Consider the following 24,280-nt stretch of genomic DNA (forward strand, 5'->3'; position numbering starts at 1 on the left):
GATTTCAATCTTTTTTGAAAGAAAATTAGAGTGGAGTCTTGCTTATCAAGTAAAATGATATACTAAAAGTACATTGTAATTTAAAAAAATATGATACTGGCATAGGAATAGACAAATAGACCAACGGAAAAGAATAGAGAGCCCAGAGACAGCTTTACATAGAAAGGAACTTGATAAGTGATCAAAATCATATTGCAAATTAATAAGGATAAATGAACTGCTTAATTCCTCTTTTGTTTTGTTTTTTGTTTGCAGAAAACCCATCGACATGAAGAATTTGATCCCTACCTTACTGGTCCAAATGGAAAAAAGTGGAAAGTAAAATTATAAATCCAATGAAAAGAAATATTGCAGAATATATTTAGTGCTTAAAGTAATTCTCAAAACAATACCCACAAATGTAAAAACACTGGTATTGACAAAATTCTGTCCTTGACCAAAGTTTAGTCAGGCTTCTCTGAGCTCTCTGCTCATGTGGGCCCTACCTTTAGACTTTGTCTTTTTTTGCATTGCCCAAATGTAGCCAGAATCTTAAGTCAGTTTAACAAGAATCCCCCACTCTTAATATCTGATCACCCTTGATATCTGATCAAATTCCTCATTTCCTACATCCCTCAGGTGATATCTGATCACCCTGGACCTCTTTCAGCAAGAATCCTGTGACGTCTGTTTAGCTAGAATCTCCACTTACTCCTGATGTTTCCTCTTAGAAATTTTCCATCCACCAACGCCCTACCCGGCTCCTTGACAGTAAATCCCAGCTTTTCCTTGTTGTATTCGGAATTGAGCCCAGTTCTATACTGAGGTATCTTTGCCCCTATTGCAATAGTTCCTGAGTAAATCTGTTTTTAACCATTTTAACTACTGTTCAGATCCGGTTTTTCTTTGACAGTGTGATTAATTTTATGTCAAAATTTGGTTGATGAAGGACATTGGCAGATGACAGATTGAGCAAAGGTATTTGTAACATTGAAAACTAATAAGAGACAAAAATCCAGAATACGCGGTGACATCCTAAAATCAACAACAATAAAAGGAAACTGAAAAAAAAATATGCAAGGGATGTAAACAGATAATCAACAGGAAAAAAACCCACATGGGTGATTACACAAAAAGAGGTGCTCATACTCATTAGTAATAAGAGAAATGAAAGCTGAACCAATAAAGATATCAGATTCTACTCAAGAAATTAGTAAAAATTTTAAAATTTGGTAATGCTAATTACTGGATGGAGGTAGGGGAAATAGGAACAAACAGGTCAGCCCTGAAGAAAACTTATCTGGAAGTGCTTAGGTGAATTGATCTTTTCTATATCCTATAATACTGCGATCCTTCTTCTGGGAATAAAATCCTGTGAAATGCTTGACAGGCCTCTAATGGGACACACATTTAGCTATTCATTGTTGCATTGCCTTTGTAATGGGAAAATGGAGGGAAAGTAGGTGTCCATCCCTAGCAGAGGACATAAGTGCAATGTAATTTATATATGCCGTGGAACACTTCACAGATGATTAAAGCAATGAACTAGATGTACACAGTAATATGGATAGATTGAAATCTCTTGTTCAGCAAAAATATAGTGGAATACCACTTTTTATATCCTAAAACATTCAAAAATAATATAAACAATACATAATATACAAAAAATTCCGAAGGAATACACATTAATTCAAGGCTCCATATCCATTACATTAGAGTGGTTGTTCTGAGAGGGTGGGGAAAGGAGTTAATGTTGTTATGAAAGAGAATAAAGAAATAAAATAAATGGAACCCTCTAGTGACCAATGATAAGAGTTGTACCATGACCAGGCAAGAATTAACTAAAAAAAATTTTAATGTACATGTAGAAGAGGGCCTTGGTTTGATAGGCTAGCTCTGCATGAAAGAAAAGCACTGAAAGAGAATGTAGAAGAGGATGAACATATTGTGAATAAGAATTTGTTTTTAGTCTTTCTGAAAGTCTGGTTTATTTCAAGAATAAAAAGATTTGCTTTTCTTCCTGAGGGTTTACAATGGTTCAACTACATCATGTAATAATATAACATATATATATTGTTTTTGTGCGTTGTTATGAATGAAGAACACAAAACACCAAAAATATTATAATAAGAATAAACTTACAGAAGTTAGCAAGAGAAAACTTAATGAATTAAGACCTAATAGCAGAAAATTTGCTACTGTACACATATGAATCAAAATTTTATCATTAATAGTTTATAAGACTTAACAGCAGAGTCCAAATCTTTACTTATTATAAACTTTTTTTCCTACTGTTTAAACGGATCATCTGTTCTTAAGATTTCTTCAGCCAGAGTCTTCGGAAATCTTAAGTATAAATTAGAGTTTTTAGGATTTTCTTTTTAAAGGGACCATTTGGTGAAATAAGATTATCTGCAACTCGCTACCAGTTGGGACATCGTCACCAAAACGATATAAATTAAAACTTGAATCAATACCTACAAGTTTATAGTTATAAGACAAATTATTCAAAATTTATCCTCGAAAAAGGTTCATTAAAATTACGTCCTGGGGCCGGCTCCGTGGCTTAGCGGTTAAGTGCTCGCACTCCACTACTGGCAGCCCAGGTTCGGATCCCAGGCGCGCACCAACACACCGCTTCTCTGGCTATGCTGAGGCCTTGTCCCACATACAGCAACTAGAAGGATGTGCAGCTATGACATACAACTATCTACTGGGGCTTTGGGGGAAAAATAAAAAAAAAAAAAATTACATCCTATATTTTACTATAATATAACAAAAAATAAAAAATAATTTATTGTCATCTTATTTTAAGTGGCTAGTAATTTAAAATAGCAAGTCAAGTTCCAACCTACTTGAATTCTAAACATTTGTTAAGATTTCTGTGGTAACATTAGAAAAGATAGACATGCTCAAAACTGTTTATTTGACATATAAACCTTTACTACAGCCTTTATTTTCTTGAATAGTCTTCTTATTGCAGTCATTCCTCGCTTAATGATGGGGACACGTTCTGAGAAATGCATAGTTAGGCGTTTTCTTTGTGGGAACGTCATAGAGTGTACCTACACAAACCTAGACGGTATAGCCTACTACACACCTAGGCTATATGGTACTAATCTTATGAGACCACTGTCACATATGTGGTCCATCCTTGACCAAAACATCGCAATGTGGCGCATGACTGTATAATTAAAAATGATTCAAGTGAAAAAGAAAAAATTACTCAAGCAAAAAACTGAAACTAGTTTCAGTATGGTTCTACAGTATGGTAGTAAATTGTGCATGACATGCTATTATTTTAATTACAGGATGAACAAAATAGCCAAATTGGTCTGAGAGACAAGACCAAGTAGATACTTGAAATGGTAATGTATTTTGCTTTCCCTTCAGACACCACTTTATCCTAAAGTGAAAGAGATCACAGTTACTACTTGCTTCAGAAGGCAGTAACATGTTTTATGAAGCTAATAATTTGCATATTTTCTAGGGTTTAAACTAATTTACATGAAGAAAATAAGCAAGTCTTAACTAATCCTCATTAACTCAAATAACAATTCCCATTGAAAGATTTACCAGGGAAATTTTTTTAAAGTAAAATCACATTAACTGAATTTATCATGGCATATTATAAAAGAGATATAACAATGTACATATGTATTTTTAAAAAGCAGGCCTAAACTACTACTTTTAAAAATTATTACTATTTTATTTAGATAAGATAATTATTTAATTTAAAAAGAAAAATGCCATAGGCTATTAATATTAACTTAAATTCCAAGGCCAACTTACATTCAAATAATTGTAACATTCAATCTTCTTAATTAGCATATGTGATATCAGATACATATTAAAAGACAAATGATTAGAGTTGTAATTATTGGGAAGTGCTATTTATTATTGAGTTCAGGAACTATTTTTTTAATTGCTAGAATATAACCTCTGAGATTTGGCATTAAATATATAAGCCTATTTAGTAGGCAATAAACACATAATTCTGGATAAAAGATTATAAGTAATTTTGTAGAGCACTATACATAAGGAGAGTGAAACATGGGGTATATTACAGAATCCTTTACATCAAGAATATAACTGCTTTGGTGTTTCAGGCAATCCAAAAAATCTATTCATATCATCACACAATTAATCCAGTAGATTTTGCCGTAATCAAAAAAAAAGCAAAAAGTAAGAGAAAAGCAAGGTCTTCAGAAGCAGGAATCAGATTGATACAAAGAAAGAAAAGAGATTTATAATAATAAAGAATCTTTTTAGTCACACAAAAAAAATAGTAAGATCTGTGTTATGCAGTGAATGTTTGTGTCCCCCCGAAATTCATATGCTGAAGTCCTAACCCCCAGTGTGGCTGTATTTGGAGATGGGACCTCTAAAGAAGTAATTAAGGTTAAATGAGGTCATAAAAGTGGCACCTTCATATGATAGGATTAGTGTTCTTATAAGAAGAGATACAAGAGAGCTCGAGAAAGGCCGTGTGGACATGGGAGTGTGGCCATCTGCAAGCCAAATAGAGAGCCCTCACCTAAATCTGAATGGACTAGAACCTTGATCTTGGACTTCTAGCCTCTAGAACCTTGAGAAAATAAATTTCTGTTGTTTAAGCCACCCAGTCTACAGTATTTTCTTATGACAGCCCAAGTTGACCAATACAATCTATCTGTTAATTGCAAACTTGAGCTTCATAAGAACCTGTGTAGTTGGTTAGATATCTCCAGTTACCTTGAAAATAAATTAAAGTGTAATTTTATATTATAGAAATTTTTGAAAATATGTTAAATCTCTCAAGTAAATTACATTATTCAGTAACCCATTTAAAAATATGAAGATTTTAAACCTGGCACATTGAACGCAATAATCACCCACTCACCAAAAATGTTTTAGTCTAAGTTTGGGGAAAATAAGTACTCTTTGCCATCAGGAGCTTACTTTATATTTGGGTACACGAATTTAGAACCCAGGTTTGAAGATGGAGAGAAGATATCAAAGGAAAAAATATTCTTAATTTTTTTTTTTTTAATGAAAAGAACTTTGGAATATCCTTTGTAGAAATTGAGGAAACTATAAAGAACTTTAAGGAAAGGAGTAGCATGATAAAATTTGTGATTTAGGAGTCCTCTGACTTCAAAGAGAAGAATGAATTGAGAGGGATAAATCCAAACCAAAGCCAGAGAGGGAAGATAGAACCATAATAAAACCTATGCAAGAGATAATGAAGTCCTGACACCATGCAATTGCCATTGTAATGAAGAGGAAGGGGAAGTCTTGATACATATTCAGTTTTAGAATCCATTTAATTGGCTTTGTCTCTGAGTGTACTTTAGAGAGAGAGTAAACTAAAATAAATGTTTCTAGCTGTTATGACTAAGGAAATTCTGAAACTGAAAAAATGGCAAATATAGGGGTAAATATATTGAATTAAATTTTAGAATTATTGATTTTAAATTGCCAAATGTAAAAGTGGACATATTTATCACACAACTGATATATAAGATTGGGGCTCAGGCTGGAGAAAATTCTAATCTAGAGATGCATACGTGGCTGAACACCAAATATACCAACCAGCAACATCTTATCAAGTGTGATACAAAGAAAAAAAAGACTACACTTCATAAACTATTCACCCCATATTTATTAAGTATTCATTTCTGCAAAATAAATAAGCCCAAAGTTAGTGGTTTGAAACAATAATAAGTAGTGATTATTTCTCATTTCTATAGGCCATGATTCACATAGGTCATGTAAGGATGGCTTGTATTTGCTTGACAAAGTCTATGGCTTGGCTGTAATACATGAAGGCTGGACCTAGAATAATCTCATTCATTCACATGTCTGACAGATGATGTTGACTATCACCTGGGGGCCTAGCTGGAACTGTCAGGCAGAACACCCACTTGTGGCCTCTCTATATAACCTGATCTTTTTCACAACATTGTAACTGTATTACGGGGGTAAGCTAACTGAGATAAAATGAAAGAGAGAGAAAAAGAGTGGTTTGGAAGCCATATTACCTTTTATAATCCAGCCTTGGAAATTAAGCAGCATTGTTGTATTGGTTGTAGTTACAAAGGTTCACCAAAATTCAAGATTATCCTCTACCATTTGATGGAAGAATGTCAATATCACAATGCAAAAAAGCATTTGGGATATAAATAAAGAAATAAAGGTGAGACCAGAAATTGATGAAATTCAAGAGAGAAAAACAATTTTAAAAAAACAAGAGAATTAAAAGTAGTTTTCTGAAAAATCAGTACAATTGATAATCCTCCAGGCAAATTTGCTAAGAAAAAAAGAAAAAAGAAATTCTCAAAACCAGGAAAGAAAAAGAGGATATCATTACAGATCCAACAGTCATTAAAACAATAATAAAGAAATACTTTGAAAAAAATTAAACCCATGATTTTGAAAACTTGGATTAATTGGACTTCTCTTTTAATAAACAAACTTCAAATTTAACTAAAAATGAAATAGATAAACTAAATAGCTCTAGATCAAGCAATAAAATTAAACTTGCACGTAAATCCTTCCAAAGAAGGAAACTAAATGCCCAGATTGCTTCACTAGGAATTCTCCCAAACATTTAAGAAAGAAATAACACCAGATTCACAAAATTGCTTCCAGGAAACAAAAAAAAGATAAACATATCCAAACTTATTTTATGAAGTCAAAATTACCCTGACACCAATATCAAAGACATTACAAGAATGGTTAACTAAAGACCCATATGTCTCATAAACACAGACACAAATATTCTTCACAAAACATTACCAAATTGAATATAGCAATATGTATAAAGGATACTACCTAATAATAAAATAAGGTTGTCCCAGGAATGCCAAGATGGTTCACCATTAGAAAATCAATCTAAGAAATCACAGTAAGAAGAGACTAAAAAATAAAAGTCATATGATCATCTCAATAAATAAAGAAAAAGCATTTCACAAAATTCAACAATCATGCATGATAAATACTCTCAGCAAACTAGGAATAATATCAAATCCATATAACTTTATAAAAAAGCATCTACAAAATTGTTACTGCTCACACTATACATAATAGTGAAAAACTGAATGCTTTTCCCCCTAAGATCAGGAACAGAAAAAGGTGTCCACTCTCACCATTGCTACTCAGCACTGTACTGAAAGTCCCATGCAGTGGAATAAAGAAACAAACACACAAAAAGAAAGAAAGAAAGGTCATAGAGGTTGAAAGGGAAGAAATAAAAGCGTCTGAATCCTCAGTTGACATAAGTATCTATGGAGAAAATCTGAAGAAAACTTAAGAATGTTTTAAAAGCTCCTGACTAATAAATGAATTTAACAAAGTTGCAAGATACAAGGTCAATATACAAAAATCAATTGTATTTCTATATACTACAAATAAACAATTGGAAAGTGAAAGGTATTTACAATAGCATCAAAAACATGAAATATAGGGGGCCGGCCCGTGGTGTAGCAGTTAAGTGCGTGGGCTCTGCTGCTGGTGGCCCGGGTTCGGATCCTGGCACACGCTGATGTGCCACTTGTCAGGCAATGCTGTGGCGGCGTCCCACATCAAGTGGAGGAAGATCGGAATGGATGTTAGCTCAGGGCCAGTCTTCCTCATCAAAAAAAAGAGGAGGATTGGCAAGGATGTTAGCTCAGGGCTGATCTTCTTCACAAAAAAATAAATAAATAAATAAAACCATGAAATATATAGTTATATATCTAATAATACATGCCAAACTTCTATGTAGAAAACTACAAAACAATGATGAAGCAAGTTAAAATATACCTAAATAAATTCCAGCTGCATAATTTGCAGCATTTTTTTGTGGCTATTCATAAGCTGAGCCCAAGATTTCCATGGAGAGGTAAAATAAGTAGACTAGCCAAAACAGTTTTGGAAAAGAAGAACAAAGTTAAAGAACACTCACTACCTCTCCTCAAGAATTACTATAAAGTTACGGTAATCCTGACAGGGTAGTGTGGGTAAGAGAGAGACACAGAGACCAATGGGAATACTATAGAATGTCCAGGAATTGACCTGCATACATATCGTCAATTGATATTTTTAAAAGATGCAAAGACAAGTCAATGTAGAAATCACAGCCCCTTCAACAAAAGAGCGCTTGATCAGTTGGATACACATGTACATAAAATTGAACTTTGATCCATACATCATATAATGAACAAAAAATAACTCAAAATGTATCATAGCCCTAACTCTAAATCCTAAAACTATAAAACTTCTAGGAGAAAACATAGGAGAGAATCTTTATGACTTTGGGTTAAGTAAAGATTTCTTAGGTACAACAATCCCATAAAAGAAAAAAAAGATAAATATGATTTCATTAAAATTTAAAAGTTGTGATCTAAGAAATACACTGTTAAGAGAACGAAAAGACAAGCTAAAGACTAGTTGAAACTATGATATCTAATGATGGACTTGTATCCATAATATAAAGAACTCTCAATACTCAACAATAAAACATTTTAAAAATGGGCAAAAATGTAAAAAAACTGCACTGATGAGGATCCATAGCAACAAGACTTCCACACTGTTAGTGAGAATGCAAAACGACACAGCCTTTTTGTAAAACAGTTTGCCAACTTCTCATAAAGGTAAACATACTTTTGCAATGTGTCTCAGCAATTGCACTTGTGGGTACTTGGCCATGAGAAATGAAAACTTATTTACACATAAAAATCCACACAAAAATGTTTAGAACATTTATTCATAATTACCAAAAATGGAAATAACCCAAATGTCCTTCAGCTGGTGAATGGATAAACAAACTGTTATATTATCCAGACAATGGTTTGTAAGTGGCAGAATTCATAGTTGAGCACATGCAGTCTAATTCCTGAGAGCAGTTTCTGTACCACGTTTCTGCTTGATCGAAATCTGAAAGTTGAAACAATAAATGCATTTGACAGTCAATTCCATAACACTGGGCCATATTTCCTTTCCTTTTCTTTTTTTTTTACTTATGGAAGTGATATATCTTTAAATAGTTAGATAAAAACGTATAAAGGCAATCTCAGATAAATACATTTTCATCATTTTATGATTCTGCCCCTCTAACAATAACATTACAAAGCTCAAATATTTAACTACAGTCAACAGAAATCCTGTCAAGCATTTGTGTGTGCCTGCATTCATTAATTTCATCTCACCTCCATCTAATAATTAAATGTACAGTAGAGTTTGTACTTTTCCTCTAACACCTTGTTGCCAACAGAATGTCATGCCACTATCATCCCTATGAATTTCAGTTCCAAAAATGTCATTTTTAAAGGTCATTTTAGATCTGTCACTCTGGATAGATGTATTTCCTGTCTTAAAAAGGCCAAGTTAAGTAGCTTTCTTAACATTATAGTGATTCCATTTTTTTCATAAATATGCAAAACATGGTCAAACGAGCCATTTTAAAAGCTTAGATATTTTCAGCAGGCTTGAAGCATATGAGAAATAGTTTCCATAATTTATTATTTTATAACTTACATGAATTCTTATGTAACTTTCTCAGTGAAACCCAAACAAAGTTCATACTTGTATTAAAATATATCATGAACTCAACAACTAAGATGTGTTAAAAAAAAGTTTGTCGGTACTAAATCAGAATTTCTGAAATTTTGCCAAAGTCATTATTTAACAGATAGGCTCCTTTTCCTCACTCAAGGTTATGATTTTAGTTTTAGGGCCTATATGAAGGAAGAAATCCTGACTATCACCATGCACAGCTTTGGATATCCTTGCTTATGAATGAATAATCACTTTATTCTCTACAATTCATAGTATTTAATGGCATTAAAGAGTTTAAAACATTTTCAAAGCACAAGCAGTTATTTCATCCAAACTAGTAATTCCACTGAGAATTCAATGAAAAATGCTTCCAAAACTATTTTAGGTTTACATATTTATGAATGCTTTGTCTCTAGCTTCACATTTTGATCAATTCAAGACTCTCCCAATCTGCTCAAGTTTAACCACTAGGTTAAAACTAAATACATAATTGGAAGAATACATATACTATCTGTGGTAAGCAGAATTCTAAAATGATCACCTAAGATTCCTAGCCCCTGGTTATTCAGTCAAACACTAATCTTGACACTGCTGTGAAGGAATTTTGCCAATATAATTAAAGTTACTAATCAGTTATTTGTTTGAGGGATTATCTGTCTAATTGATCACATGAGCCTTTTACAAGCTGAGTTTTCTCCAAATGGCAGCAGAAGGAGTAGTCAAAGAGATTCAAGCAAGAGAAGTATTTGATATGTATGATATTGCTGACTTTAAAGATGGAGGAGTTTGCACGCAGGGACCAGAGAGTGGCCTCTAAGTACTGAGAGCAACCCCCTGAGATAGCAAAGAAAAAAATGAAAACCACAATCCTACAACTGCAAAGAACTGGATTCTGCCAAAAATCTGAATGAAGTGGATTCTTGCAAGTGGATTCTTCCCCAGAACCTCCAGATGTGAGCCGAACCTTGCTGACACATTGATTTCAGTCTTGTGAGACCCTAAGTAGAGAAATCAGTCAAGTCTACCTGGGCTTTAGACCTAAGAAACTGTGAGACAAAAAAAAGGGTGGTGTTTTCTTAAGCTGCAAAGCTTTTGATAGTTTGTTATGCAGCAAGAGAAAACTAACAAAATATTCAGTTCTATCAGTGGGACACAGTGGATAACAAACCACAAAAGAATTATTTTAAAATTTTGCCAGTTCTTCCATTAGTTCATTGTAATTTTGTGCCTATTGTGTTCTTCTCTTCCAATTATTATTTGGAATAATTCAGAGGTGAAATTTTAATTATGTTGAGCTGGAATGTTCTAGATGCAATGGAAGTCATTATCATTCATCTTCTATGTTGAAAATTGTAATTTTTAAAGCATGCTAATCAATTTATCTTATCTATTATGAGTATTAGCCCTATAAATCAGAAACTTAGGTATTAATATTTTACTACTAAGTTAAATTATTAAAAAATAATTTATTCTCTAAGTAGAACCCGTGAAGCACCACAGCAGGCACAGGGTTGAAAATGTTGAACACAAAAAACAGGGTCCTGAATTATGTGATTCAATAAAGTTATTATAAATATAAATATATAATTATAATTTATAAAAACCACTATGAAGGAAATATATACATGCTGTGGCAGTATATATATTGAATTGTTTCTAGTTTAGGATTTCAGGAAAAAGCTTCTCTGAAAAAGTAAATTATTAAGCTGACTTGGGAAAGATGAAAAAGAATCGTGTAGATTGAAAAAGGGGGAACATGATTTCAGATAGAGGGAACAACAGGTGCAAAACTTGGTGGCAGGAGAAAGCATAGTTCCTTTAAGACACTGCAAAAAGACCATTGGGCTGAAGTGGTGGGAATGTGCCTGGGAATGAGGCTTGAGATTTATAAGCAGGAGCCTGATCATAGGGCACTGGAGTTTTTGTTAAGGATTTTGGTATTTATCTGAAACAAAATGGTGGTCATCAAGTCATTATTATTTTAACAAAATCAAACTGGAATTTTGAAAAATCTGCTTTTGTTTGTGATTTGAGACTATATTGGAAGGGGCTGGCTAGAGAAATGAAAGACTGGTATGAAGGAATTGAATTATTCTAGGCAAGGATGATGTTCAATTGGACTAAGGTAGTGATGGTGAAAATAGAAAAAAAATAGTTGAGTTTTAGAGGTACTTGAAAGTAAAATAGATATGACTTTTTACAGGTTGAATGTAGAAGCTCAAGAAATTCTGCATGATAACTTCTAGATTTCTTTTTAAAATAACTGGATTTATAAGGGTGCCATTTGAAGAGACAAATAACGTAAGAGATTCTATTGGGAGAGAAAGATTATGAGGTGGTTTGGGACATATTGAATTTGCTGTTTTGTTTGCAACATCTAAATAAAAATTTCATGTAGTCAAATGGGCATATTGTTCAGAATTTTAGACAAGAGTTGAAAGTTGGAGATAGGAATCTGAAAGTCATTAACTCATGTATAATATTTGGGACTGTGTACAGAAATGAGGAAATAAAGTCAGGGAGCCAAAATAAGGAGATATAAGAACCTGGGACTTGCTGTTCAGATACTCTCAATGTTTAATGACAGAATAAAGGATGAGACATAAATAGATTGACCAAAGGATGAGACAGAAATCAATTTACCAAAAATGTAGGAGAAAATCCAGGAGAGACTGAAGTCATGGATATGAAAGAAAGATCATGTTTCAGAAAGAAGCAAGAGATCAACATTATAAAATATTGCTGAGAGTTCAAGGGAGATGAAAAGTAAAGTATGACATGAGATGAAGAAAAGAGAGTCATTTATGATCACAGAAAAAGCAGTGTTTTGTAGGGATATGGTGGGAAATCATAGCAGATGAGTTGAGGAGTGTTTGCGGAAAGAAAAATTTCAGTGAATGTTGACTCTATTTTGAGTAGCTGGTTGTGAAAGTCTGCAGAAAAATCAGGTAGTAGCTGGAGTGAAATGTATGGCTAAAAATTACTTTCTTCTTTCTTTTTTGTTTTTAAAGGTAAGCAGGACTTCAAAAATATCAACTGTTTTTGAAGAGATTCTAGGGATTCTGCTAAAAAGGAGATACGAAATACAGAGAATAATTATGTAATATAAGGTTCCAAGATGTAAGATGAGGGTTCACCCTTTTGCATGTGGATATCTAATTTTCCCCATGCCATTTATTGAAGAGATTATCCTTTCGCCGTCGTGTCTTCTTGACATCCTTGTCAAAGATCAGTTGATTGTATATGTGTCAGTTTATTTCTGGGCTTTCTGTTCTGTTCCATTTGTCTATATGTCTGTTTCTTACACCAGTACTAAACTGTTTTGATTATTGTAGCTTTATAATATATTTTGAAATCAGGAAGTGTAACGCCTCCAGCTTTGTTTTTCTTTCTTAAGATTGCATTGACTATTTGGGGTCTTTTGTGGTTTCATATGATTTTAAGATTTTTTTTTTCTATTTCTGTAAAAAATGTCATTGGGATTTTGATAGGGGTTGCACTGAATCTGTAGATCACTTTAGGTAGTATGGACATTTTAACAATATTAATTCTTCCAACCTGTGAACATGGGATGTCTTTCCATTTATCCATGTCTGCTTTAATTTCTTTCATTAGTGTTTTATAGTTTTCAGTGTATGTCTTTCACCTCCTTGGTTAAGTTTATTCCTAAGCATTTTATTCTTTTTGATGTTATTGTATTCTTTTTGATGCTATTGTATTCTTTTTGATTGCTATTGTAATCTTTTTATTGATATCATTTTCTTGGGGCTGGCCTCATGGCCTAGTGGTTAAGTTCGGCATGCTCCACTTCAGAGGCCCAGGTTCAGTTTCCGGCATGGCTCTACACCCCTCATCAGCGGCCATGCTGTGGCAGCGACCCACATACAAAGCAGAGGTAGATTGACACCGATGTTAGCTCAGGGCAAATCTTCCTCAAGCAAAAAGGGGAAGATTGGCAATGGATGTCAGCTCAGGGCAAATCTTCCTTAACAACAAAGTATTGTTGTCTTAATTTCCTTTTCAGATGGTTTGTTGTCATTGAATAGAAACACAATTGATTTTTCTATGTTGATTTTGTACCCTGCAACTTTCCTAAATTCCTTTGTTCTAACAGTTTTATTGTGGTGTCTTTGGGGTTTTCTGAGCTTCTCACTACATAGTGGTCTCAGGGAGGTCACACCTTACCTCGTAACTACTTTCTAAAACTGATCAAGGCAGAAGTTCCAGTACTCTTACAGGCAATTCCCAGAATGAGCACAGTATCACCTCCACTGTGCTTTATTAGTCAAAGCAGCCATTGGCCAGCCCAGATTCAAGGGAAGGCGTAATAGACTCCTTATCTTTGATGACTGTCAAAGAAGTTTCTGCTCCTTTTTATCTGCCACAAGAGGATAAGAACTTGTCTTATGTTACACAGCTATTAAGCAGAAGTAAAAGATTCAACCCAAGGGTTTTTGACTTCAGGTCCACTGCTCTTCTCTATGTTCTACACATCTAGGAAATATGTCAATTTTTTTCAGACTGGATTGTGAATAATTATATGGTTAATACTATTCTCTTTTTCTTGGAGGAGGAGGGCTTGCTTTTCTCATCTTTTCCCTGGGCCCAATGTAATTGTGATGGTCCGCACAAGCAGGAGAGGCAGAAGAAGAGAGTGAGAGGGAGATGTGACTATGGAAGAAAGAAGCCGAGAGATGCTGTCTTTGAAGATGGAGGTAGGATGCTGTCTAGGCACCAAGGAATGTGGGAGGCCAGCAGGAGTTGGAAAAGTAGAGAAATGGATTTAAAAAAAAAACAACAGGCCCCCAAATGGCCCCTGTTACAGTAAACCACGACGTAATTGCAGTTTTCAAACTACCCCAGGACTATGACCTTTGAATAGTTCATCTGAAATTTCCTGATTAGGGCTAGTGAGGTAATCTGCCTGATAAAACACTTGCTGTTCCCTCCTTCCCAAAAAGAAGATGTCCTGGCCTAAAAATAACTCCTTCTTTTCTTTTGTTAATACCTTCTTGCCCCACCTCCTTCTGCCTATAAAAACTTTTCACTTTATACAACCCCATCCATTTTATACCAGTAATTCATGAATCACTTAATAAAGTCAATTAAATCTTCAAATTTACTTGGTTGAATTTTGTTTTTTAACAGATTCTTTGTTAAAGCCTCCAAAAGGTAAGGCAGTCCTGCCAAAATACCTTGATTTTAACCCAGTGAGACCCTTTTTAGACTTCTGACTTACAGAATTGTAAAATGGTAAATTTGTGTTGTTTCTGGCCCCTAAATTTGTGTCATTTGTTATGACATCAGTAGAAGATCAATGCTATACGTCCATACTTACTAAGTGCTTTTATTTTTATGAGCCGTGTTCACAAGAATGAATTGCTAGGCTAGAGTATTTTTAATTTCTTGACTAATTACATAGACTTTGATTCTGTCAGTGCAAATAATCCATACACAATCTATAAATCAAAACTGGGGTGAGTTTATTATGAGCCAGGTCTGAGAACTATAGCCCAGGGCCTTCCTTTCCTAAGGAAGGAAGGGCACCAAAGAAGTGAGGTATACAGAGAGGTTAGATACTGTCTTGAAACAAAGAGTATACATAACATATGACAGGAATATCTCTTTTACTGCTGTCATGAGATGCTTAGCTGGTACAGCAGGTCAGTGGTCAGCAGGTCAGTGGTCACAAGGTGAGCACAGCAGGTCGGTAATTAATCATTAGTTCCCAGGAAGAGATGCTTATCCTTAAGGAAATGCTGATACGGGAGGAAGCTATGTCCCTATCTTTAAGGGCATCATTCTTGTCTTTGGGACATAGTAAATGTTTAAAGCAGATGTATAATGCATGGTCAACAGGCCACATCAGGCCCTTTTGGAAACACAAGGTCAAGCCAAATTAGTTTTAAACCAAATGGCTTCCTCATATACTCCAATATATCCTATTGCTTTTCATTTATTTATCAATTCCAACAAATTTTCAGGAGTCCTGGCTGAATTATTTCCCCAAAGAATTGTGTTGAAAGAACTAGAAGGCCATACGCCCTTTACTGACATTATAAAAAATGTTCCAGAAGATCTGAAATTGATGAAGCATGATTGGAATGAGAACTCCCACTTCTGAGTCAGCATTCTCAGACAACTGTTCATGGACTTGTGTTAGGCAAAGGGGAATTCATTGTTTTTCTGGAAAGAAAAAATCACCATCCTTGTATGATATTTGAAAATATTATTAACAGATTTTAAATAAAATTTAAAAAAACATAGTTGTTTGTAACTTCTGACATGATATGAATTTTAGGAAACTTGAACCTCAAATTTTGTTTACTTTAAAATGTGAAAATATCTCAATTACCAAAAAATATGTACTATTGTATGATTTTACAGTGGTGCTGTTCTTAACAATGATCAGTACTTACCAATGATTGTATTTTGGGTATTTATTGTGCATTACTAAAAATAAAATATGAAATACACCTACTTTGCACAAATAAAAATAAGTGTAATTTACATGGGAAATTAATAATGGAAAGTACCAGTTTTTACATGTGTGGATTTCATCTGTGAGGTAATTGAGAGAAATACTGAGAATCCTTCATCATGTAGCATTTTTTTTTTCAGTCTCCAATGATGTAAAAGTTATATCTTTATTTCACCTAACCATTTTGAGATTGACATAGTACCATTCATGTTCTTCCTGTATATTTACACCAAAGATGAATCCTAACAAATGGATTCTTGTTTTGTAACAAAGATAAACCACTGTGTACTGCTTTCCTTTACAAATTTCTTTACTTGTACACAGAGAGTAATGCTAATCATTTTTTTGAAGGGTACTCTTTACCCCCCACAAGAGTAACTGATTAGAAGTTTCCTGATTCACAGGCCTCTTCTCCCACTATGACATTTTTAAAACATTGATTAGTTTAAGATAAAAGTATGCTATTTTTCTTATTTTTACATGTTTTCAGTTTTTAGTTTTGTTTTTTCTTTTCCCCATGGTCACCTGATTTAAAGACTAGGTAAGAAAATTATGTTCCAAAATCTATAAGTTACATGTCTAATAGAGTTCTGATTGATGCTCCAATTTTTAAATTTGTCTTATTACTTTCTTTAAAATGCAAATAAATAATTGGAGAAGATTTTGATATTGATTTATATATTTTAATTTTGTGTTTTTAATTGTGTGTATGGTGTCTGTCTGTGTGCAAGGTGTCTGTATGTGTGAATATAATTTGCTATGAGATAGTTAACTTCTCAACACATCACTGAAATTAGTATTGGAACCATAAAATACCACAATATTTGGTACTAAGATCAAATATGAATTTTTTTAAATTATATTGGTACATAGTTTCTCTTCTTACATTAATTCAGAATTCTCTCATTCTTAAATAAATCTTACAGTTCTAAATCAACATATTTAATTAAATATGAAGACAAAATCTGAGATTCAGATAGATTAATCTTTTTTATGCCAGAGATGAAGACATGGTTACCAATCTCTTTTTTTAATTACTATTTAAACATAAAAAAAGTTTATTATTTAGAGTTACTATTTTCATATCATTCAAGTAATATAGATTACTATTTATTTATTTATTTTAGCCAGAAGCTACTTTGACATCAAATCCAAATATATTTTTTACAAGACGGAAAAAAAACTCAAGGTTCAGCAAGGTTATTTGACTTGCCCAAGGTTAACAAATAGAAATATATACAAAGAATTGATTTAACTTTATCTCATTATTTTTGTATGTGAACCTTATTTTAAGAAAATTTAATACAAGAAGTAACTGAAAGAATAATGAATTTAGAGAATAGCTATCTACTCTAGAATGTGTGTGTGTGTGTGTGTGTGTGTGTGTGTAGCATTTAAAATTAAATTTGATGTGCATCCAACTTTTCAGGTACCGAACTTTTATTCACTTCAGGTGCATCTCTTTCAATTAGATCCATTATTTTTTAAATTAATCTCACAATTTAATAAGACATGAATATTATTTTTTTAAAATATTTGTGGAGAATTCTACAGAATCTGATGTCATTCTATTTTATTGTGCTTTATTAACATTTTAATAAATATTTTATGTGCATTTTAATTCCAGAGCTAGCAGAGTATGTAAGCTTGTGTGTATGTTTGTGTGTGTGTGTGTGTGTGTGTGTGTGTTTAGGAATAGCAGTGTGCATATATTACATGGGCAGCATTTGCATTTAGGTAATGCTGACTAAAGAATGCAAGCTCATGAGTAAACACACACAAATCCTTAATCAAAGTTTTTATAAAGCTCAAAGCAAATATTTAGATGTCAGCTTCAAAGCACCCAGAACCATCAGAAACTAAATCCTTCAGAATCCCAGCCTTGGAAAACTGAGAATACATAGGAGAAAATGGCAAACATACTTAGGAATTAAATCAAGACATATTTCCTGGTTCATGGCTTTCTAAACAAAAACAAAAGGACCTCCAAATGTGGTTCAGGCTAAAAAAGAGACTTAGAGGCAACAACAAACTAATTAACTGACTTCTGGAGATAACAACATACTAGCCAAGAATGAATGATACACTGCTATGTTAAATTTCCAACGTCTAATTATTGAAGGAACTCTCCTAACAAGCGCTCAACATTTAAGGAAATAATATTTCAATTAAAGTTCTAAATTGTGAGGAATAATTAATATACTTATAATACTAAAACTCCCAGAACAACAACCACCACAAAACCTCAAAAACAAAGTTAACTGATGGTCTTTGTCATCATTAACCAAGATTATTCATGTCAATTATTTATTATCTTAAAGAGTGTGTTATTTTTGAAGCACAAAATGCCAAAGCACAAATGCCAAAAATATTCAATTTGAGGGGCTGGTCTGGTGGCGCAGTGGTTAAGTGCATGCGCTCCACTTCAGTGGCCCGGGGTTCGCGGGTTGGGATCCCAGGCATGCACCGACGCACCGCTTGTCAAGCCATGCTGTGGCGGCTTCCCATATAAAGTAGAGGAAGATGGGCATGGATGTTAGCCCAGGGCCAATCTTCCTCAGAAAAAAGAGGAGGATTGGCATTGGATGTTAGCTAAGGGTTGATCTTCCTCACAAAAAGAAAAAAAAAATTTAATTTGAATAAAATTAGTAAAATGCATAATTTCTTTCAACCTCATAGGCATAGATTTATTTCTTTGTATTTTCTTTTTGTTTGAATTATTCAAGTTTAAGTTTTCAAAAGACAGTTACTCTGATTCACATAAGAAGCATCTTGCACTGTTTAACACAGAGCCAAGAATATTGTAGGATCTTAATCAAATGTTAGTGAATGAAAGAACTAATGAATGAAAGTTCATGTTACCACCACAATATTTCAGGGGTAGTAGAACACGTAGGGAGTGGATGATGATTACCCATCACCCTCCCACTACCTCTCTGAAAATGCAGGGTGAACTTTGCTTCAAAGATGGGAAGATCAGAACTCTGGTAGATGAATGCAGAGCTGTACAAGAGAGAGAATCATGTTTTGCTTATGCTTTAGCATCATGCATATATATGATAGAAGAATATGACACCAACCAGAGAAGTCCAAAAAGGGGGAAATTAACGGCAAATCAAGATTTGAAACATGACACCCTTCAGGGAAATAGTCGAACACCCCTGACAATGCTCTGTAGAGATCTTTCCTATGCACAGTGTCCCTGCACATAGATTATTTTGCTGGGAGCTGCCTAATGCTTCAGAATGAAGAATATGGCTGCAATATAAAGCAGCTGATTCTGGGAGAGTGGCCAGAGGGAAATAAAATTTCCCTCATGGGAATTGTTGCTACTGCAGTCTCAGATGAATAAAGAATTGCATAGCTAAAACTTCTCTTAGAGCCAGTCTTTTGCCATTTCTCTATAAATGAAATTTTCTACATTAAATGCATATTTACACTCTAAATAATATTGTAACTACATCTGAATGAGTTTTTCTTCTGAGAAAAAGTAAGGAATATGCAACCTGACCAAGCCTCCTGTGTGCAAGTTCTATTAGTGAAGAAAAGAAAAAGTGCTTGTTAAAGAATATGTGCTCTTGTTTATTATCTGAACACTGTGGATACTTGAAGTATTTGTGCTCTTCAAATTGTTGACTTTGGTAAAATTCTTTCATTAAAAAGTAATGTAGCATGGCCACAGATGTAGAGAATTTAAATTTGATTTTAAGCTTCAACCTCTAACTAGCGCCAAGATGTTTGTGACACAACACGTTCATATTAATGGTACGCAAGATATTTAATTTTGAAATGAGAGCTTGCTGTCAGAGGAAAGTGTATCAGTGTGACATGTACAGGCTATAGGGCTGATGGGCCATTTGCAGTGAGAGAAAAACCTTACAAGCATTACAGTCAGCCTTTCTCTGAGAAATGAGTGCAGGGCAATGCATTTCTCTCCTGAGAAAAACTTTAAGAAGTGGGAGAAGGCTAATGCTCACTCTTATCTAATTGCCAAATAAGAGACCTTTTTGATTTGTAATCTACGTATGAATATCTTTCCTACTGTCTTAGGCAATGCCTTGTTGCTTTACACAGTTCTCCAAGACTACACACGACTCATCAAAGACTGTCAGATTCTTGCCTGAAACTAGTTAAAGTTATCATATTAAATAAATTACTGAACCATTGAGTTCTATAGGGAATGAAAAAAGCCATGTAATACATGCACGCCTGCTTCAACTTGAGTCCATATGAATGGAAGGTTTGATATGTATTCTTTAACTCAAACATAGAAATAATAATTTTAAGAAGGAGTTTATAGTCACTGATAAAATAAAGAAATTATTTCATTTATCAGTACAGCATTTAAAGCATGCCATAATGAAATATAATTCTATGAGGGAATTAAAGACATGCAGATGATCAAACTACAGTCATATTTCATAATCACTTAGCTTCTACATTCTGCAAAAGTAGAAGTAGCATACTTGGACTTCAGCAGAAATATTTCCCATAGATACAATACAGACATGAGTAAATACCTTCTGCTGCCATGCAACTGACTACATGACGGACTTATTTTAAATAAAACAAAATTCATTATGAACGTCACTTCTAATACAGCAACTATAAACATCCATAAACAATTCTGTTTAAAAAAAAAACAGTTTCCAAATCTGGTCTGTATGATAACACACAAAATTGCTTGGGACACAAATTAAAGAGAGCAAATATGTCCCATCAGCATATGGCAAAAAATGCCATCAAGACAATGGCTGAATTTCTTTTAAAGCCATAGATTCATGCCCTAACTCAAAGTTTTAGATTTGCTAATTTTTCAAAGTATCATCTTGAATTAACATACACCGTACACCACCTTCTACTGAGCTATTTGATTTATGCCTAACTGATTTCATAATTTATAGTAAATTAATGTAATAAATCTTAAATCTAAATGACACTTTACAATTTACAAGCACCTTTATATACCTCAAATATATCATTTTATCTTCACAATAACTATGTGACAAAATCATGTATGTGAATTTGATAACGGAAAATGAACTCCAAGGACTGAACTATTTGATCGGTATACCCAGCCACAATTTCTGTCTCCCTCTCTTCCACGTACACACGCACACACACACATTTACACAGAATAGATCAAAATAAAAAAGTCTTGCAGATTTAAAAAAACAACGATCTATTTTCTCAAATATTCTTGTAGTAAAGCTTTTTAATCCAAATTTTGGTAGCCTGTCAAACAATTTATGGAATCAAAGTGTAGTTACAAGCCCCATGCCAGGTGCTACTTAGGCAGAAATGGGAAGGACATGAAGACAATGATAAGAACATAGCCTGACTACAAGTTTCCTTTCAGCAATGGAGTGAAGGTCCCAGAGCAGCAGAATGAACAGAGCCCTGCTCGTTAGGGAACCAGGAGCCAGATCTGGAGGGCCGTGTCCCTTCAATCTGAACACCAAAAGCAAAGGGCTTGAGCCCTTCCTTTAACTGAGTGATCTATCTACAGATGTAGTAGTTGAGAAATACTTGAAATATTACAGAGTGGTCTTTGGGAATCTCTTAGACAAGCTTTATCCTTACCTTCTGTCTAAAAGTTAGACTCTCCATTAAACAAATGTTTCCATAATTTACTAATTTTCCTGGATGCCATGAGGAAAATCTGCTGAAAAACTCGGCGTCATTCTACTCCCTCCTTTTAAGTGTGTTTCTCAGAAAAGTTTTGTCATTAATGTTAATATTTACTCCATGTTATATGTCTGCTCTAAGTGTAATAGGAAGCTCTATGATTATACAATGAATTCTTGTTCTTTTTAAAAGCTATGATGGCATAAATTCTGATAAGCCAAAAGTTCATTTTAGCTGAGAGAGAAACCTGCTTGTTCTCTGATTATCATACATTATACATATAACTATAACTTCTGACAAAGTGAAATTCCTCCATCGGTAAGCTAGACAAGAGTGTTCAGTGCCAAATATCTCTTAAAAACTACTGATAAGTGACTTAGTAAGATTTTTATCCAGAAATCTAAGTAGATCCTTTAAATATTTGTGATGTCCTACAGTTAAGTAGTCATTCTACACTTTAGGATTTACATACTGATTAACACAGCAACTTTACTGATGCAAACCAAATATTGGGTTAGGAAGGATATTTTATGTGGAAGACACAGCAAATTGTCCACTAGAATTCATTTCTTTCTCTTTCATTTAGAAATAAAAACCTCCTGCTTTTGAGTTTTAGCTGGATATGTGACAGTCCATCTAGAGACTACATTTTCCAGCTTCCTTTTCACTAGCTGTAGCTCTACGAATAAGTTTTGAACAGTAGAATGTGAGCAGAGATAGTGTACAAATTTAGGTTCATATTTGTATGAGAAAACTATCTTCTACTTTTTCCTCTTACCTACTACAAGAAGTGGTAATAATTGGAAGCATGGTAATAACGGAAATGTGATGAAGACAGAAGAACGTTCTGGCAGCCTGGATGCCTGAATGACCATGTGGATCAAAGTCACCAATCTAGCTGGACCAGTTGTTTGCCTCTGGACTCTTACATGAGAAAGAAATAAAATTCTATCTTGTTTAACCTCAGTCTTATTGAATCCCTTTGTAATGGAGGTCTTGCTAACTAATATACCCCCCAACTTTGTTTAATAAAAGGAGATTTTGTCTTTTGAAGTTAGAATTTTTATCACCATAATCAACACTCTTTATTCAGATATGCAAATTTAACAAATTGAAACAAGGATATGGATAGAATATTGTGCATATAGTGAAGACATGTATCAAGAGCTTTTTGAGTATTTTATAACACTAAATTATTTTTTTAATATTTTGTTAGTATTATCTTGCATTTGCTATTTATAATTAAAATGGTCTTCAAATGTACCTCTCAATGAAATCTGATATTTTAATGGCAGACTAAGGGCCTATACAGGAAATTCACTGTCTATCACAGAATATAGTGTGCTGTTAATAAAATTATGCCTGTAGTAAGAAAGAATGATATTGCTCTCAGAATCCACATGAAGAAGTGTACAAAAACTAACAACTAACATTCATGGATTACTAGCTTTCTGCCGAGTATCCTTCAAAGGATATTTTATTGAATTCCCAAAAAACATCCTTATAAAGTTTCTATTATCACGGACCCTCTACTTCTGAGGACCTCTCAGATATAGATGGCTGCTTCTCTCTCAACCCTTACTGATCATCTTTGTCTCAATGCCTGCTCTTAGAGTAGAACATCCCCTCAATTGGCAACAGCATGGGCAGCCTCTGAGCCAATGCCTTCTCCTCTTCCTCAGTAGAGGACAAAATCGAATTGGAGGTTGAGGGAGCATTTTTTTTCGTAGACTTAATGCTTGTGCATTATCGTTGCAGGCTAGTCTAAAAAAAATGCTAACTTTGGGACTCCCTGGATTATAAGGAGGCAACTTTCTCTAGGGTGAATGTGGTGGGTACCTGTCTGACTCTCCTTTCAACTTTATCTCCATCATGACTAATAATGCCATGGGGAGTTATGGAAAAGTCTGCCTTCTTTCTTGAAAGTAATCCTGTTATCTATAAGTATCTTTGAGAAGCACTCAATCGCTTTGATTCTGGGAAGAGGAAAATGGTGAACTTCTCATAAGGGGTTGGGTAAATTCGCTAGGCTTATCCTTCACAGCGCACATAATCTTTCCCCTAAAACTCCATTGTCTTAGGGAGGGTAAATATAGCAGGTATTAGGGAGAAGAGTCAGTCAAGTCCATTTTTATAAAATCTGAGGCCGTTTCTATCCCTAAAGAATAATTACCTCTTTTTTCACAACTTGAGTCCTACTAACTCATTCCTGAGCAATAGGAAAAGTCCCAGTGAACACAGGTTATCTAGTAAATCCATGACAATCGCTTTTGAAAAATATTTTTGGATTTTGTAATATCAGAAGATAAAAACAGGATCCATTTACCTAAATAAGAATGTGACTAAAAGCCTTTGGAAAAGAACTATTTCATAGGACTTGCATCAGAATCCAAGTCATTCATAATGTGAAAGAATTTTCTGTAACATTACCCAGCTGCCCCTTAAACCACTTTCTTAGGAAAAGGACACACACAGAGGGGTATCAATGTCATTTTAGTTGGATGGAAAGATTACACAAATTAACTTCTAACTTATATAATCTAATAATATTGTTTTGCTGTCTCTCATGGACCAGAATATAGATGAGATAATAACTGAATGAGTATAATTCAATAATTCATTTTGGATCATCTCCATCCTTTAATTATTTTAGCCATTTAATCAACTATATGT

This window comes from Ceratotherium simum, chromosome 10 (genome assembly GCF_057802395.1).
Source record: "Ceratotherium simum simum isolate JZ-2026a chromosome 10, ASM5780239v1, whole genome shotgun sequence".
NCBI lineage: Eukaryota > Metazoa > Chordata > Mammalia > Perissodactyla > Rhinocerotidae > Ceratotherium > Ceratotherium simum.